General features: G+C 34.7%; 1 long non-coding RNA gene across 1 annotated transcript in view; it reads right to left on the bottom strand.

The window, feature by feature from the left end:
- The window catches only part of LOC118147902 (uncharacterized), a 122,717-nt gene extending 102,690 nt beyond the window's left edge, over nucleotides 1-20,027 (bottom strand). Inside the window, exon 1 of the long non-coding RNA XR_004734605.2 lies at nucleotides 19,865-20,027. This is a non-coding gene — a long non-coding RNA (uncharacterized LOC118147902). The remainder of the gene's footprint in view (nucleotides 1-19,864) is intronic.
- Nucleotides 20,028-20,410: the final 383 nt, after the last annotated feature.

Genomic DNA, 20,410 nt, shown 5'->3' with positions numbered 1-20,410 from the left:
GAGAATACACAAACATTACCTTTTGCATCCTTCCTGATATCCACCAAGACCTTAAACTTCTACAAGACTGGAAGATAACTGTCTTTCCTGTGCTTTTCCCCCTTTTAGTGATATGTATTTACAGTAAGTTCAGCCAACTGTTTTTTTTCTATTATATATTTGTGAAATCTGCTTTACTCTGCAAAGATTAAGTCTACTTCCTACACCTTTGAAAGACTATTATCTTAGATACCTTTCAATTCCACACAGCACTTTACAATTTTTTTTCTAAATTTTAACTCAAGATTTATAATTGTGAAAAATAAAAATACAACAACAACAAACAGGTGTATCAAGGTTTATATTCTTAGAACAATAACCACTTGTCACCATGGAAAATCTCACAATATGACAAACTTGATGAAGTTCAATTCCTCTGGTCACCAAAATATTACACCATGTATAGACTGAGTCTCCCTAATCTGATGTTCAGAAGTTTCTAACTTTTTGAACATCAACATGATGTCACAAATGGAAAATTCCATACCTGATCTCATGTGATGATGGGATATAGTCAAATCACAGTTAAACAATACATAGTTTGTTCAGTGTCTCTATGGGAGAGAAGACCTCCCAGGCCCCTTCAGTGACAATATATTTTTTTCACATGTACCCATATCCCCCCCCAAGCAAGCACATCCACAGAATGTAATCAAATGGCATGTGTGCCGTATAGTCTCACCAACAGCATGTTCTTCACAATGTCTTACAGCTACTAAATATTATATAAAATGACTTTATATGTATAAAGTGTAAACAAAACATAAATAAATGTATTTAGACTTGAGTCTCATCCCCAAGATGTCTCCTTATGTAAACAAATATTACAAAATCTGAAAAATCAAAAATCCAAGACACTTCTTGCTCTAATCATTTTAGAAAAGGGATGCTCAAATTGTATTATATATATATATATCTTTGCCTACACTACAAGTTTTAGGCAAATATATATATATATTTACATTGTTTCATTCACCTTTCATGACTTGACTACAAGTGTTAGGCAAGTTTTTAAAAGAAAATTTCTTCACAGTTTGCCATCACACTCCTTCAACAATGAACATCTAAAGTGAACATTTCTCATGTTTTAAATCACTGCTGTAAATTGGGAGTAAATGAAACTGGCATTTGAGTCTCAGAATTTTAAAGACTTGTTGAACATTAAATATAATTTAATTCATCTCTCATTACAGATGGAACAAATAAATCCCAGGAAACATTGCTCAAGGTCAAATGATAAGTTCTGAGAGTTAAACTTAGATAAAATTGATTAATTTTACTTTAAATATTGTTCACTCTTCTATGTCTCTATCACTGAAACACACCATCTCTATGTCTTTCTGTATTGTCATATGTAGCCAACAACATAATTAAAAACTATATCAAAAAGATTTAATTTTTCTATCTTAAGGCAAGCTCACATCAAACTTCATTAGGCATGTAAACTATCATAAGGGAAAAGGGAGATGCTCATACTTAGTCCTCACTCTATGCCTAGCATTAAGACTAAACATTTTATATGTAATTATTTAATTATCAAAATGATGCAACTTATGAGTTAGACTTAAATGCTGTCTTGTCTATGCCTATGTCCTAAATTGTTTTGCCTAGGTTTTGTTCTACAGTTTTTTGGTGTTAGGTCTTATGTTTAAGTCTGTAATCCATCTGGAGTTAATTTTAGTATAAGTGTCAGGAAGGGGTTCAGTTTCTGCTTTCTGCACATGGCTAGCCAGTTTCCCCAACACCATTTATTAAACAGGGAATCCTTTCCACATTGATTGCTTTTGTCAGGTTTGTCAAAGATCAGATGGTTGTAGATGTGTGGCATTGCCTCTGAGGCCTCTGTTCTGTTACGTTGGTCTATATCTCTGTTTTGGTACCAGCACCATGCTGTTTTGATTACTGTGACCTTGTAGTATAGTTTGAAGTCAGGTAACATGATGCTTCCAGATTTGTTCCTTTTGCTTAGAACTGACTTGGCTATGCAGGCTCTCCTCTGGTTCCATGTAAAGTTTAAGGTGGTTTTTTCCAGTTTTGTGAAGAGGGTCATGGACAGCTTGATGAGGATAGAATTGAATCTATAAATTACTTTGGGCAGTATGGCTATTTTCACAATATTGATTCTTCCTAACCATAAGCATGGAACTTTTTCCATCTGTTTTTATCCTCTCTTATTTCCTTGAGCAGTGGTTTGTAATTCTCCTTGAAGAGGTCCTTTACATCCTTTGTTAGTTGTATTCCTAGGTATTTTATTCTCTTTGTAGAATTGTGAGTGGCAGCTCATTCTTGATTTGGCTCTGTTTAAGTCTGTTATTGGTGTATAGGAATGCTTGTGATTTTTCCACATTGAGTTTGTATCCTGAGACTTTGCTGAACTTGCTTATCAATTTCAGGAGATTTTCGGCTGAGACGATGGGGTCTTCTAAATATACAATTACATCATCTGCAAATAGAGAAAATTTGACTTCCTCCTTTCCTAATTGAATACTGTTTATTTCTTTTTCTTGCCTGATTGCTCTGGCTAGAACTTCCAATAGTATATTGAATAGGAGTAGTGAGAGAGGGCATCCTTGTCTAGTGTCAGATTTCAAAGGGAATGCTTCCAGTTTTTGCCCATTCAGTTTGATATTGGCCATTGGTTTGTCATAAATAGCTTTTATTATTTTGAGATGCATTCCATGGATATCTAGTATATTGAGAGTTTTTAGCATAAAGGGCTGTTGAATTTTGTCAAAGGCTTTCTCTTCATCTATTGAGATGATCATGTGGTTTTTGTCATTGGTTCTGTTTATGTGGTGAATTACATTTATATACTTGCATATGTTGAACCAGCTTTGCATCCCCAGGAAGAAGCCTACTTGATCATGATGGATACGCTTTTAGATGTGCTGTTGCTATTGGTTTGCCAGTATTTTCTTGAAGATTTTTGCATCTATGTTTATCATGGATATTGGCTTGAAGTTTTCTTTTCTTATTGTGTTTCTGCTGTGTTTTGGTATCAGGATGATGTTGGTCTCATAAAATGATTTGGCAAGGATTCCCTCTTTTTATACTGTTTGGAAGAGTTTCAGAAGGAGACTAAAACACCAAAAGCATTGGCAACAAGAGCCAAAATAGACAAATGGGATCTAATTAAACTTAAGACCTTCTGCACAGCAAAAGAAACAATCATTAGAGTGAACCAGCAACCAACAGAATGAAAAAAAATTTTGCAATCTACCCATCTGGCAAAGGGCTAATATCCAGAATCTACAAATAACTAAACAGATATACAAGAAAAAACAAACAAATCCATTCAATAGTGGGTAAAGGACATGAACAGACACTTTTCAAAAGAAGACATGTATGAGGCCAACAAACATATGAAAAAATCCTCATCATCACTGGTCATTAGAGAAATGCAAATCAAAACTACATTGAGATACAATCTCATCCCAGTTAGAATGGCGATCATTAAAAAATCTGGAGACAACAGATGCTGGAGAGGATGTGGAGAAATAGGAACACTTTTACACTGTTGGTGGGAGTGTAAATTAGTTCAATCATTGTGGAAGACAGTGTGGCGATTCCTCAAGGACTTAGAAATTTTATTTGACCCATCCCATTACTGTGTATATATCCAAAGGATTATAAATCATTCTATTATAAAGACACATGCACATGTATGTTTATCGCAGCACTGTTTACAATAGCAAAGACCTGGAACCAACCCAAATGCCCATTGATGATAGACTGGACAGGGAAAATGTGGCACATATACACCATGGAATATTATGCAGCCATAAAAAGCAATGAGTTCCTATCTTTTGTATGGACATGGATGAACCTGGAATCCATCATTCTCAGCAAACTAACACAAGAACAGAAAATCAAACACCAAACACTGCATGTTCTCACTCATAGGTGAGTGTTGAACAATGAGAATCATGGACACAGGGAGGGGAGCATCACACACTGGGGGCTGTTGGGGAGGATTAGGAGAGAGACAGCAGGGGGTGGGGAGGTTGGGGAGGGACAACATGGGGAGAAATGCCAGATATAGGTGATGGGGATGGAGGCAGCAAATCACATTGCCATGTATGTACCTATGCAACAATCCTGCATGTTCTTCACATGTACCCCAGAACCTAAAGTGCAATTATATTTATATATATATATATATATATATATATATATATATATATATATATATAAATATATATATAAAATTCTGTCTTGTTTAGTGTTCAGCTGTAGAGACTAGATTTTTTTTTCAGTTATAAATACCTAAATAATAAAAGCTTATGATCATAGAGAAGTAAAGGAATAGCCTCCGGACCCAGGATGGGGCCACACTTGAGCTGCCAAGCTAACTTCTGTTCTGGTGTGGAAAGGGAATTACCTGGGGGTTGGCTCGAGAACCAATTGATCAACCTCTTCCCAGAGCTTCATGAGTAAAATGGAACTCCAAATTCTAAATCTGAGTCTCCAAGGAGTACATGTGATTTGGAAAACTCAAATTACATCCAGAACTGTAGCTGTAAGTGAGCCAGGAAATGCATTGTAGAGGCTGGGAAAGCTCAAAAGTACACAAAATCATGCATGGAATCATCAGAAAGGGTGTCACAAAGCCAATCCAAATGACCCTCCACAATTACTATCTCATTTAAAATGAGAAATTGTGGGAAAGAATGTTCAAGTGACCAGAATTAAGTCACATAGCTGTGTGATGTAAAATGAGTATACACATGTGGATTTATATAACTTAAATATCCATTCTTTCTCTACAACAAAATCTTTCTCTTGAGTTCCTTGATTGGCCCATGCAAACCACAGAAATTTTCCTGATTTATTTACCCTCCATCTTCCAGGCTTAAATTTCAGCTTTATCTGCCTTAGCTTCTCAAAAATACGTTATGCAAAGTTCATTCATAGTTCATTCTATGCATCAACTATTCTCCAGAAAACTGTGCCCTCATCCTGATGTTAAGACATGAGATAACATACCATGCTATAATTTTATCATTCTGGTAATTAAATGATAGTGACATTTAAATGCTTAGTGCAATGCTTGGCACAGAGTAGGAATAATTTAAAAGCAGCACACAAATATGAGTTTGTAAGAAAGCTTATGTTCAAATATAGTTAAAGAATCAATGGCTAAAATAATATATTTGAAATATCTGGACTATTTAATAGGGCATATATATATATCTTTTTGGGAAAACAATTTGAAAAAAATTAATCCCATAATAAAAACAAAAATATAATATTTCTAGTTATCACATGTTCCATTTAAGAAAGTAAGACCTATCTCTTTTAAAATTAAATGTTTCTTAATGATTCTCTTATAAAGAATGTTTTTCCTCTCTAGTCCATAGCAGACTGACAACATTTGGAAAAATACGGTAAAAATAACATGAAAATATCAAATTGCTATAAAAATTCCTAATACTGCCCCTCAGTCTTTATACTTATTAGTCATAGGTAAAAGACAGTTCTCAGACCAACAGCTCTCTACAAATCAAATTTTGACTATAATTGTTTTAAATTATGCTGTTAGTCATTTTTCTATATTTTATGAATTTTTTAAAGCTGTAGATTTTTTAAAAATTTTTTTCCTTTTGGAGTAAAACTTTAAAAGAGTATAATAATATTACTTTAAAAATAAAAAAATAAAAATGAATTTGAAGACAATATTGGATTGAAATTCAGGGTAGAAGTAAAAGAGTTCCCTAAAATATAATTGTAATTTGGGGAAAGTAAGACATTTCTCTTCTGAGTTAATGCCATGTTAATAAAAGTCTAACTTCTGGCAATAACTTGAAATTACATTCATTCATTTCATTCATTATTTTTTGCTTTCACTAAAATGAATTTAGTAGGAAGTTAGGTTTTGGATATCTGCCATCGACACTAAAATGAACAGTAATTAAACTTGTTATTAGTGTTTTTAATAGTATGCTAATGTTGCTCATAAAACACTGAATTCTTTTTTAGTCTATGTTCAATGGTGGCTGCATTTTATTATATGGATGTTGCCTGGTGTATTGGCAAATGACATACACTGTCCTCCAAATAAATACTCATGGAAATGAGGTGTGTGTACTCAGAGGCAAGCTGGGTGACTGAAATCTGGCACTTAATGAACTCAACAAAGAGCCTGTTTGTCAAAGGTGACTTTACGTTTACATAAATGATTCTCACCTCCATAAGGATGATGAGGTGATTTTACCATCAGTGATTTTACACTTGGAAGAGGTGATTAAACACCTCTGGTCTGCTGCTCCTATTAAGGAAGAATATTTTTACTTTTGTTCTTGCAACAAAGCTGAAGTTTATGCTACAATTGGGAGTCTGTGGCAATGAGATGATGTTTCATTTGCTGTTCTACCATCCATTGCTGGATTTGGAATTTTTAGTTAAAATAAACACAGTTTACTTTTCCCAGTGACTTCTAGGTCACTACTTACTGTGTGTGTTCTGCTTTATTCTCAGGGAAGCTCACACTGTTTATGCCTCCAGAACTTTTTACAACTTACCCTTGTAAAAAGATTAGTCAAAAATCTTTTGTAACTCCTCCAAAGAGTGGCTGTAAGACAAAGGACAGGACTTGGAGCCCAGAATATTAAGTATTAACCTCTCTTGGATGATTAAGGTTCATATACCAGTATGACAGGGACAAAGCTGATAAAAGGACCCACTTTCTCTGGGTAAGCTCAGTAAATGTAGTTTTAGAGTATACAAGAATTATCAATAATTTTGCTTTCATGTGATAAAACTAAATCCAAGTCTCATTCTTAAAAGCATATTGGGCTGATGGAAAATTCCAGTATTTGTCATTATTGGATATATCATTCTCCAGAGTTCCTTCGTAATTTAGGACAATTAAGGAGAAAGGGCTTCATTTATTTGTCATTATTGGATATATCATGCTCCAGAGTTCCTTCCTAATTTAGGACAATTAAGGAGAAAGGGCTTCAAACTGTAATCTGGTATGACTACAGTGGACATACTCATTATATAAGCCAGTCATGGAACAGCTATTTGCTTTTATGCTATGATGCCTAAAGCCTAAGCCTAAATGCCTTTAAAAGTCTATCTAGAAACAACTCCTCATTCCTTCCAAAATCCTTTCACCCCTTCTATGTGTATGTACCTTCCTAAACATCAGTGCTCAAATTGGACTCGGCCTTGTTGGGGCCAAAGAAAGATTTCTCTTTGACCTTGAAAGGTTTATCTAAAATCAGTGACATAAGAATAATTTTTTTTTTTTTTTTTAGATGGAGTTTCGCTGTTGTTACCCAGAATGGAGTGCAATGGCACGATCTCTGCTCACCGCAACCTCCGCCTTCTGGGTTCAAGCAGTTCTCCTGCCTCAGCCTCCCAAGTAGCTGGGACTACAGGTGTGAGCCACCACGCCCAGCTAATTTTTTTTTTTATTTTTAGTAGAGACGAGGTTTCACCTAATTGACCAGGATGGTCTCTATCTCTGGACCTCTTGATCCAACCACCTCGGCCTCCCAAAGTGCTGGGATTAAAGGTGTGAGCCACCACACCCGGCTATAATTGTTGTTTTTTTTATGCTTAGGTTCAACAAGTATGGACAGCTGTCTAGAAATATGATTGGACAAAAAGGGTATAATGTAATTCTAACAGACTAAATGAAGAAACTCAGCAAGGCCTATCTCTCTGGATTCTTTTTGGCCTCTCTTAGCATGTATTTCTTCCTTCTGGATATGGGGCAAGACTCTCTCTGGACTGGGGGAATCTTATAACCTACAGGCCAACGAGGTAGGTCAGATAATTCCTCTATGGCCATGTTTTGCACAGAACATCTGAGGAATTAGAGTAGTGATTTTTAGGTTTTATGGCTGGCTTTGGGTAAAGTTGTTTCTGGCTTCTGTGACTCACCTTGGGGAAGAGGGATTCTAGTTTCCTAGAATGACTAGCCTAGGAGGAGAATGAGACTAAGAGACAGGAGGACAGGAGAGAGTCAGAGAAGAACTTTTGCTTCTGAAGCTGCTTCCGAGGCTTTTATGTTGAAGATACTGCTTTCTGAATCTCAACAGTATCAGATTTTCAGAATATTCAGTCTTTAAGAAACAAAATTCAGGAAGGAAAAATGCCTTACAGAAAACTTCTGCAGTTGGCATTGAAATACACACTCGCCCTGAGGCAAAACAGCTTAAGTGGTGCCTCTATACTTTTGTGAGATGCTGTAAGGAAGAAATTAGAAATAGGAACAAGAAAGAAAGAAGAGATATTTCTATAAGTTACTCTTTAAACATGTTTGCATGAGTTATATATATTGTGATTTCTAAGGAGACCACTAAGTTACATGACACCTTCTTATAAGTTTAATGAAATGTTTATCTTTGAATAGATGAGTTACAAAAAGGGGCAACCCCCGGATTGAAAAATAAGAAATGGTGTTCCTTCCTTAGGGATGACACAACCCCATCCATGACTTATGGGTTGGTGATCAAAAGTGGGATGGAGTACATCTCCCAGTTGTGCTCATTTGTCCAAACCTTCAACATTCCCTTTTTAGTTTTAGTAGTAATTATCTTCATCAATTACATAATTATCATCACCACCATCACATTATTACCATTATCATCATCATCATCCTCATCATCCATGACATCTGAGTACTTACTGTGTCAGGCACTGTCATAAGTGCTATACTTAAATCATTTTTACCAAACTCTCAAGATGAGTTCCCAGTGAGAATTGATTGGGATATTACATAGCTGTTCTAGGGAGTATTCTAAGCTCATTTAAATTACAATGATCTTATTTAGTCTCCCAACTCTATCAGATAGGTATTATTATTATAACTAGATGAAGAAATGAGGCATAGACAGAGTAAGTCAGGTGATAAAATTTGTCAGCAGACGTATATATTAAAAATGTGGAATCTCAAACACTCAGGAACTACTATAGAGTAAAGAGGACATCATTTTTTTGAGATAATTATTTTAAAGTTATCCTACTGCCAGATGAGGGTGAAGGGGAGGAAGGCAGCAAACCACACTGCCACGTGTGTACCTATGCAACTATCTCGCATGTTCTGCACATGTACCCCAAAACCTAAAATTTAATTAAAAAAATAAAGTTATCCTACACAAAGCTATATGAATATCCAAAGTAGACAACTCATCTGCACAAAAAGATATTTTATCCCAGACCAGTGAACAATTACCATTCTTAATATATGAGACATTTTAAGTTTTTTAAATAGCCATTAAAACTGACTCATCATATACATTGTTCCACCAGATTTAATTATATAAAGTTATCCATATAAAAACATTTAGAAAACTATGAGGCAATTGCAATAAATGATGTAATATTAGAAGTTACACATGGGTTTGTCAAAAACTGTAATGGTGGCACACTCTCTGCAGCTCAGTAAACCCTGCTCTTGGTGTTGATAGGCAGAACTGTTGGGTATATGAAAACATGATGAAAGATAAAAGACACATGATGGTCCTTAAAGCAGACCAGGATTCAGAGAACATCACACATAAACTTGAGGCATTTACAAAGAAGAGGAAGATCACTTTGGTCAAAACAAAGTTAGAGAAGCACAAAAGCAAGTTGCAATTAATGCTGAAGGTCATATTGCCTACCTTCACCCTAACAAAGTGAGTTATAAGGATGGAAATATCGGCCGGGTATAAATTGTATGGGGCTTTGAATGTAAGTGTTATACTTGTGTAGTTTACAAAGACTCACTGTAAATGTCATTTTTTTGTTTCAATATTATATGTAAAAGATATACATGTTTCTTGTGAAAATTTCAGTCAATAACTAAATACACAAAAATTAAAAAAATATTTTTATATCTACTTCTAAGGTATAATCATTTTAAATTTAGGGGCAGAGCCTTCCAGACTTTTTCTGTACATACACAGGCACATATGTACATCTACTTTTATTTTTTACAAAATTGTTAATCTACTCCAAAATCCTTCGACAGTTTGCTTTTTAATTTAACAACCCATCCTGAGCACTTCCCTATGTTACAGAAAAAAAACATAAGAAAACTCCCTATCGTCAAATGGTAAAGAAGAGTGACAAAGGCAGATACATGATAAGGATCAAGACTTTATAAATGCACCAGGACTCTTCAAGAATCTGATACACAGGGGCAATAATTGCTACATTGAGGGGGAAAGACTGTCATTCTAAGGCAACATTTGTTAGTTACCTAAGATATAAAGATGCCATGGAATCTTCTTTTAATTTCATTTGAACCATTAGGTTTCAGGGAAGCAGACAAAGGAGCCCTTACCGAAAAAAACTTGAATTCTTTAAAAGAAAAGCAAATTGACATGAGCTGAAAGGAAATAATTTCATTGATCTAAGGGTATCAGTAATTCACAGGTCAAGATCAAAAACAATCTGCCCATGCTGATCTGTAAATCAAAGCTGTTGCACACAGCATTCTATTGTTCTCCATCAGCATGTTTATACATTGCAATGCAATTGTTATTCTGTGCTTTCAATAATCAAATCTACTGATTTGGGATTTGGCTGCAGTTTCTAAGAACAAACGTTCATGTGTGGTTCTAAATTATTAAAATCAATTTTAAGATGCAAAATGTTCCCTTTTATTCCTCCAAAAAAAAAAAAAGAAAGAAAGAAAGAAAAGCCTCAAACTCAATATACAATATCTTGTTGAGAGCTAAATGGATGATATTAAGATTACAAACTAATGATTAAACTTACAAAAGGAGATAGAAAGTCTGCTTCTGGTAGTTATAAATGGAGGGGTGAGGAGACAGGGTATAGAGTGCTTCAGAATTTACAGCTTGTCACCATTTGTTGAAAACAAGAAATCAATAGGATGTATGGCCCTGATGAAGATGGGAAACATTTTTGAGCCATTATCTTCATCCTGTCTTGCAAATGAATGAGAAACAAGCAAATAAATTGTGGGTTTGTGTGTTTTCCAGTGACTTACTGGTTTAATAAAACAGAGAAATAAACCATTTATCCTTTTTATGCATCCCAAAATATGGATGTTTATAGATGAAATTGTAATACATAAAATATAACCTATTCATTCACCATTTTAATTTATTTTAATTGCATGTTTCTAATAACACATTTGTTTTATAATTTTTCAGACTGCCAATTCTTCTAGTTGTACTTTCTTGCTAGCAGAATTCACTATGGAAAAATATTAACTATTTTTTAATTATTTCAAATTTTATTGTGTGAAAAATCTCCATGGGTGTTTTTGGAGTAGAAATTGGTTTAAACCCAGCATGTTTTATCATATCCAATAATTCTTTCTTGTCTCCCACTGCCTCTTAAGTCAGGAAATTACCAGCAATGAAGTGATAAGAGCTGTACCTACAAAGGTTCTCCCCAAAACTGCTATTAAATTACCCAGTGGAGCAGATTATATGGTGCATGTATTCATAATTTTTGGAGGCAAGGGTTAAAATATTCTCAAAACAGAAGAAATAGGTTTGTGTTTTCTAGAATAATTATCCATATGGGATTAGAATAGTCTACCCATTAAAGACAATTTTAGTGTAACTAAATTAAAGGTTATGACCTTTCATAACTTTATGCATGTTTGAGGTACCATAGGACAATGTTGATTGTTGGTGATCAAGTTAAAAAAACAATTAAGAATTGTCATTTTCTGTCTTTAGCTATTTTTAAAACAAATAAGTCTTTTGGAAGCATGTTTTGAGTTTCTACCACATGCCAGGAGTTCTGCTTGGAGTTGAAAATAGAACAGAAACACAAGAGAAAAATTTTCCTGCTCTCTTGGAACTTAACAGTAAACATAAATCACTAAACAAACCTTGCCTCTGCTGTCCATCCATTTCCTCTTTATTCTATGGAAAGGCCAATATACATAAAAAGTCCGAACGCCACTCAAAAAACTCTCTGCTGTATAGTAGCAATTAGACCCAACCAGAAATGTGAACCTAGGGGAGGCATTTAAAAATAATCTACTTAGAGACTTTCACTTATGAACAAATGGAACAGACATATTTTCCTTATTTTTCTTGCTAACTACAACCAAAAACCCTAGATAATATATATAAAACAAAAATAAGACTCTGACAGGAAGACTAACTGGTGACTTAGGGACATTGGGAAAGCTATGGTTGTGACTTTTGTGGGCCTTCTTATATATCCTAGACTAGTCCCAAAGAAGGAACAACTCAAAAATACACCAGATACAGACAAAAGAAACAAATAAAAATCCACTAGAAGCCTGTCGATCTTGTCAAAGGAGCAAAAAAAGGGAAGCCTACAAGACAGGAAACTTTTAGACAATAAGTGTTTTATTTCAGCAAACATCACAGAAAAAACAATGACTCTGTCTATGCCAACATTAGCAAGAGATACGTAGAGAGCCAGATTGCACCTTTAGTAGGCTCTTAGGTGCCCCAGCACAAAATGTGGTAGTATTAAAAAAGCACCAGAGGAGAGTGTACACCATCACTGTCACCCAGAAGTAACAAGCTGAGCTCCATTACAAGGTCAGTGGAGACCATAAGAGACCCCAACTCCAGTCTCTACCCAGCAGTAAGGAGGAGCACCCTTCTCAGGTGTCAACAGAGATTGAGTAGGAAACCATGACTTGTTCCTTCACAGGACAGTAATGAAACAGTGCCCTTTTTCCTTTTCCCCAATGGAGCAGTATCGAAAAGAAAGAAGGAAAAAGAAAATACAGTTAAACCTGAAGGTATACATAAGATCCAGAAGCTCATAACATAATACAAAAATATCCAGGCTAAAAAATTACTTATTATAGCAAGAAAAAGAAATATCTAAAATTAAATTTAAAAAGACAATTGATAGATGCAAATACCAAGGCAGAGATTTAAAACAACCATGACGAAAATGCTTCCACAAGCATAGACAAACACACCTGAAACCACTGAATAAATAGAAAATCTCAGTGAAGAAACAAAAAGCAAAGAAAAGGATGATATTAAGAAGAGCTAGATAAAATATTAGAACTGAGAAATACAATTAACTGGGAAAAAAAATTCAATAGATGGGCCTAATAGAAGAATAGAGGGGATAGAGGAAAAGAATCAGCCACTGCCACTTCTATACCAAATAATAGTTCTGGGGTCCTCAGGACTACCTTTACACTTAATAATTTGCTGAAAAACTCATAGAACTTGCTGACAGTTGTTATACTCATGGTTGTGGTTTATTACAGTTAAAGGATACAAACTAAAATCAGCGAACAGGAGAGATGCAAGGGGTAAAACCTAGGAGGGTTCCAAACCTGTGGCTTCCAGTTGTCTTCTACTAATGGGTCAGTGTTAACTCCTCCCATGAATAATTTATGGCACTATTCATGAAGCATCACCATCCCGGAAAACTCACCTGAGCCTTAGTTTCTAAGGTTTTTATTAGGTCACATAAACCTGAATGGCTGTTCACATAGCTAATCTCAGACTTCAGCAGAGTCAAGCAGATATCCTGTGGCCCAAACCCCAACTCTAAATCATATTATTAGACTATCTGGTGTGGCTCAAAGTCCCCACTCTAGATTATATTGTTACATAACATGGTGTGACCTAAGGCCCCCAGATAAGCAAAGATACTCTTATCAGGCATGACATCGCTAGAGTCACCTCCCAAAATCTTAGGTCAAAAGCCAGACCTCTCTTTGGGCAAGGTTAATTTTTTTCTATACACATACCTACAGAAACCACTGAAATAGAAAGGAAACAGAAATAGCAGAAAACAGAAAAATTAAAAAACATTATCTAGAGAACAAAAAATAAATGATAAAATTTATCTCTAACATATAAATAATTTCATTAAATAATAATAGTTTAAATATAACAATTAAAAGATAGTTTTTGGAACACTATTTGTAACACTAAATGCATATGTTATAAAAAGAGAGTTTTATATCAACAATCTAATCACCTCAGAAACCTAGAATAATAAAAGTAAACAGAAGGAAGGACATGAGAAAGCTCAAAGCAGAATTCAATTAGATTTTATACAAAAACAATAGAGGAATTCAATAGAACCAAGAACTGTTTTTGGAAAAGATTAATAAAATTAACAAATTTCTGACATTTCTAACAAAAAAAGAAAAATACATGAATTATCAAAATCAATAACAAAACAGAAGATAATCACTATGGAACCCAGAAACATCAAAAGGATTAGGACAGAGTATTAATAAACAACTTTACCTGCATAAATTTCACAACTTAGATGAAAGGGACCATTTTCTCGAAAGACACAAACTACTATAACTTACTTTATATGAACTAGATAATTTGAATACTCTTACAATTATTAAGGGAATTGAATCTGTAATTTATAAACTGTCCCCCTAAATGTTCAACCAAACAGTTAAAGCATAATTAAGACCAATTATTCACAATCTCTTCCAGAAAATATAAGAGGGTGACAATTCCCAAGTTATTTTATGAAGCTCAAACTACACTGAGAGCAAAATGAGACAAAAAGTACAAAATAAACAAACAAATAAATTACAGACCAATATATTTTATGAATTTCAATGCAAAAGTCTACAACCCAGAAACAGATTTATTCAAAAATCCCCTACTACTATTTGATCAAGGTGTCAAAATAATTAGATTCAGAAAAGATAACCTTTATTACAAAAGGTGTAGGTTCACTTGGATATCCACCGATAATCAATCAGTAAATCAATCAGCTAATAAAATAATCTCTAAGTCTCATACCTTATACCAAAAGGAAAACAAAATGACATAATGTTAAGTGAAATAAACCAATCTTTTGTATTAAAAGACAAACACTGTATAATACCATAAATATGAAGTATCTGACGTTGACACAATTCTAGAAACAGAGAGTAGCATGACAGTTACCAAGAGCTGGTCAAAGGGACAGAAAAGGAGTGGTTTAATGGGTATAGAATTTCTGATGTTCAAGAAGAATATGTTTTGAAGATCTGTTTCACAGTAATGTAAATATGCTTTTAAGTGGCACAACACACTTAAAAATGGTTAAGATGGCTAATTTTATATTGCGTTATCACAATAAATTGAATGGAAACCAAAATATACCACAAACTTCAATGTAAAACACAAAACTATAAAACGTTTAGGACAAAGAAGAAATTTTTTCATGATATAGAGCTAGGCAAAGAGTTCTTAGGCTAAACATGAGTTCTTATACAAAAGCATGACCCTTACGAGAAAAAATTTGATAAGTTAGACCTCATAAAAATTAAAATATTTAGCCCAGTAAGAATCACTTTCAGAGATAAAAAAGACAACTTACAGAATGAGAGACACGATTCAAGAGCCACGTATTCAAAAAAGGACTGATATTTAAGATATGTAAAGAATTCTTAACACTTAATAGTAAAAACCAAACAACCTAATTACAGCATGGGCAAAAGACAGGAAGAGACATTTCACTGAAGAGATATAGATAGAAAATAAACACAAGAAAGATATTTAACATTATGAGTCATCAGAGAAATGCAAATTAAAACCACAGTGAGATATCACTATGTATCTATGAAAATAGCTACAATAATAATAGTGACGACACCAAATGCTAGTGAGGATGCAGGGAAACTGGATTGTTCACACATTGCTGTTAAGAATGTAAACTGGAATGACCACTCTCAAAAGTTGGACAGTTTATTTAAAAAGTACATATGCATCTATCATATGACTCAGCAATTGCATTTGTAAGCATTCAGCTCAGATAAATAAAGACTCATGTTTACACAAATATCTGTATATGAATGGTTATAGCAGCTTTTTTTTTTTCCTTAATAGTAAAATCCTGGAAACAGCCCAGATGTCCTTCAATAGGTGAACAGTTAAACTATGGAACATCCATGCCATGGAATACTATTCAGTCATATGAATTATGCTGATCGAATATGTCAATTCTAACAGGTTACACACTGTATGTTTATTTCAATAGCATTCTTGAAATGACCACATTATATAAATAGGGAACAGATGAGTGACTCCCAGAATTTAAGGAGAATGTGCAGATGGAAGCAAAGTAGATGTGGCTTCCACAAAGTGGATGAGAAGGCAACATGAGAGGTCCCTATTGTGATGGAAATGCCTCATTTGATTATGTTAATGTCAGCATCCTGACATTATTTGGTATATTTGTTGGTATATTTCTTATTATTTGGAAGATGTTATCATTGGGGAAAACTGGGTACATGTGATCTCTTTGTATTGTTTTATGCTATTGCATGTTAATCTACAATAATCTCAAAATAAAAAGTTGAAGTACAAAAAATAGGCAACTTATATGCAGAAGTCTCATTTTCAAACATGAAGGAAGTGAGGCAAGAGTAATTCACATATGCTAAATTTACTGTGAAATTTTAATGAAAAGCAGGATATCTTTATGGTTCTCAGAGTTGTTCTCACAGATTATTACTTGCAAGGTAGAAAGCAAGCACTTATTGGAGAAATCAGAAAACACTTTCTTATCAGAGTTATTATCAACACTGTCTTGGGTGGATGCTGTGTGGCTCTAGATGTGATGGATGTGATTCCCTGACAAGAACTCAGTATCCCCATGTATTATTCTAGCAAAGAATGTGAAAACTCAATCTAATCATAAGAAAACACTAGACCAGCAAAACAGAGATTTTACAAGTATGGATGGCACCGTTAAAAACTTAATGAAAAACAAACACCACGAAATTGTTTCAGGCTAAAGAAATCTAAAGAAACAGGAAAACAATGTAATACCTAAATCCCATCTAGCTCCTGTAGGAGTAGGATGATGTGATTCTATAAAAGGCATTACTGCTTTGTGTAACTGAAGAAAATAAAATATGCCTATAGGGTTAGATAAAAATGAGTATATTTATGTAAATCTGTAAAGTTTATCAGTGTGCTATGATGTGATAATGTAAGAATATCTGTATTCTTAGGAAATGCACATTGAGCTACAACTACCTATCTGACTTACCCTGAAATAGTTCAAAAACTAACCATATATATATATATATATATATATATATATATATATGTATATAGTTATCATGTATCCATGTGTTTTAGAGAGAGAGAGTAGAGGGAGAATGAGAATGAGAGAGAGAGAGCGAGAACAGAAGATAAATCAATGTACTAAAATGTTAACAAAGGCAAAATCTGGATAACCATATGATTTTTGTTCATACTATTTTTCATATTTGGCAATTCTTGCAAATTTGAAACGATTTTGAAATTGGAAAAAGTCTAAAACTGAACACAAAATACTGTTCATGTTCAATCTTGTTTCAAGGTGAAGCAAAAAAGTATTTCTGTATGAGTGAAGCTTCATTCAACTGCAGGTGACAGCAAAAGCTCAAACGAGCTTATACAATAAATGGAAATGATGGGAAACAGGAACAATTTCAGGCACTTTTGGATTAAGGGATTTAAAAGTTCTTTGTGTTAAAGAACTTGATCTTGGATTAAGCACCCAGGATTAATCACTATGGGCAGTATTGTGTGGTGCTCTATTTGTCCATGTTTGAATCACATGGCTACCTATGATGGCGACTAGGGAGAGGAAGTCAGAGATTTTGGTGTCAATCACACAAAAAAACACATGACTAAGAGGTGGAAGAGTTGTTCCTAAAAGAAAATAAGGAGAGTTCATGTCCTTTGTAGGGACATGGATGAACCTGGAAACCACCGTTCTCAGAAAACTGACACAGGAACAGAAAATCAAACATTGCATGTTCTTACTCATAGGTGGGTGTTGAACAATGAGAACACATGGACACAGGGAGGAGAGCATCACACACTGAGGTCTATGGGGGGGATTAGGAGAGGGACAGTGGGGTCTGTTGGTGGGAAACAGGGGAGGGACAGCAGGGGATGGGGAGATGGGGAGAGATAGCATGGGGAGAAAGGCCAGATATAGGTGATGAGGAGGAAGGCAGCAAATCACACTGACATGTGTGTACCTATGCAACAATCTTGCATGTCCTTCACATGTACCCTAAAACCTAAGATGCAATAACATATATATATGAGTTCTGCTATTATGTAAGAACAGGCAAAAAATAGAACTCCAAAATCACCATGACCAAAATCCAAAGAACTTTGGATCAAACTCCATGATCTCCTACCACTTAACACTTTTCTTTATAGCAGCATCTTTTGTTGAGCCTGAGAAAGAGTCTTTGTATTACAAGGCTGCCCACACCAAGAGTTCAAGGTATACTTACATAAAGACCCTCTCTGTTAACACAGTATCCTGGGGTCTGTAAGGGTTGGCACTGTAGAAGTTGAGAAGTAGGCAGACCATTAACTCTACAGGCAGAAGTAATTGAATAGCTCTTCCTTGTGCAATTCATGACATTCATGAATCCACAAGCAGTCTGAGATTTTTCCTCTTAAATTGGCAATATATAAAACCTAAGCTTCTGGATGAGACCTGCAGGTAGTTTATTTCAATTGAAAGTTGTATTGATTTTAACATCTACCTGTGTTACATTTATCACACAAAAAATGTACAATATATAAATACTTAATGAGCATTCAAAATATGTTCAAATTATCATATATTTATGGATAAATATTTGTAGACAGCCAGAACAATAGAACACATAAAGAGATGACATTATTTTCTAGGAGATGGCAATGCAATTGTCTTACATAGGACGTTGGTGAATTTCTTTTATCCCAATAGTGCAAGGATTTAAACTGATATAAATTTTGTTCTTTTTGAACTTAATGTTAATATAACACCATTCCTGGAAACAAATGTTAGAAGAAAATAATTATACATAGTGTTTTTTTTTTGCAGGCCAAATACTTGGTTCTAATTATATAGTCAAATAATTTTATCTTTCTTCATTTTACTTTAGGTTCTGGGGTACATGCACAGGTCATGCAGGGTTGTTGCACAGGTGCATACTATATCTGGCATTTCTCCACATATTATCCTTCCCCACCCTTCCTACACCCTGCTGTCCCTCCCCTAGTCCCCCATCAACTGCCCCCAGTGTGTGATGCTCCTCTCCCTGAGTCCACATGTTCTCATTGTTCAACACCCACCTATGAGTGAGAACATGCGGTGCTTGGTTAAGTAATTTTTTAAAGGAAGAACCACCAACTATAACCAGCAATGCAATAACGTGGTTTTTTTTTTTTTCCAAAATGGCACTGAAATGCCCCCAAACCTGTAATCAAACAGTACGGTCATATGATGACAGACATTGGTTTTATAAACATAATTGTTCTAATACAAGATAATTTTTAGGTCACTACCCATCTAAAATAAGAGAAATAAAACTATTTTCATCTGTAACTGAATACTCCTTTTGTCCCAAGCATTTCAGATGAAACTCTCCAAAACAGCAGGTTATAAGTAAATACATAAGTAGAAATAAAAATAAAATAAAATAAAGTAAAAACCTTTTGGTTAAAGAAAGTGAGAGCAAATTATACTATCTCACAAATGAGGCCATATTTTGTTTTATTTGCCTGTAACCCCATTATTAAAGTATACATGTCTGCCTTCATTTACCCATTTAGCAAATCCCTGGGACAGCAATTGAGAATATTTGTGAAACTGAGAGAATTTGGCAGAAATAAAACTTCATTGCTAATTTTCTAGTTGATTCTCATATCCTGTACTGTGACACACATTTTATCTACAATATCTTTCTACATCTCTACAAAGACTGATAAAAGATGCTCAACAATCACTTCTCAGAATGGTGATAAAAGTGAAAAGAGAAGGATAGAAAAATGAGGGCCGTGAGTTGCTACGGATAGAATGGAGACTCACCTATAAGTGACGGGATAATTTCAATTCAATAAGTATTTATTGTATGAGATTTATCACTTACGTGCTATGCTCAAAGTCCCCTTCTAACTAGTCTATTTTCTCAGGCAAAAGCTCCTGGGCTACTGTAATGCAGAAACCGAGCACTAACTGTAATAGAATGGCCACTACCCATATGCTGGAGTGACTCGTGAAGTGGCCTGTCTCAAAGAGCTCTCCACTGTAATCAGAACAATGCTAATTTAGGTAGCCAAATAAAATGGCTGACTTCTCCTTGGTTACTGTTTACAGAACAGAGAATACTGGGGTAGTCAAGAGCAGGAAGAAGAAAAGGGAGAAGATACCTACAAACAGAGAAGGGCTAGAAAGAGTTATTCAAGTGCACAAGGAATAACAAATAAGAACAGGCATGAGTGGGTAAGGAATTGTAGACCGATGGAATGGTATATTCAAAAGATATGGAGCTGTGTAGCTTGTTTCAGACACTTCCAGTAGTGAGAAACTATATAGGCATGAACTGGAGGATGAAGTTTAGTTTCCATATTTTATTCTCCTCTCATTCCAGACCTCTAAATCTCAATCTCTCTCTCTCTCTCTCTCTCTCTCTGTG

This window comes from Callithrix jacchus, chromosome 15, assembly GCF_049354715.1.
Source record: "Callithrix jacchus isolate 240 chromosome 15, calJac240_pri, whole genome shotgun sequence".
Taxonomy (NCBI): Eukaryota; Metazoa; Chordata; class Mammalia; order Primates; family Cebidae; genus Callithrix; species Callithrix jacchus.
Note: the sequence above shows the minus strand (reverse complement) of the source record. Positions and strands in the feature narration are given on the sequence as shown.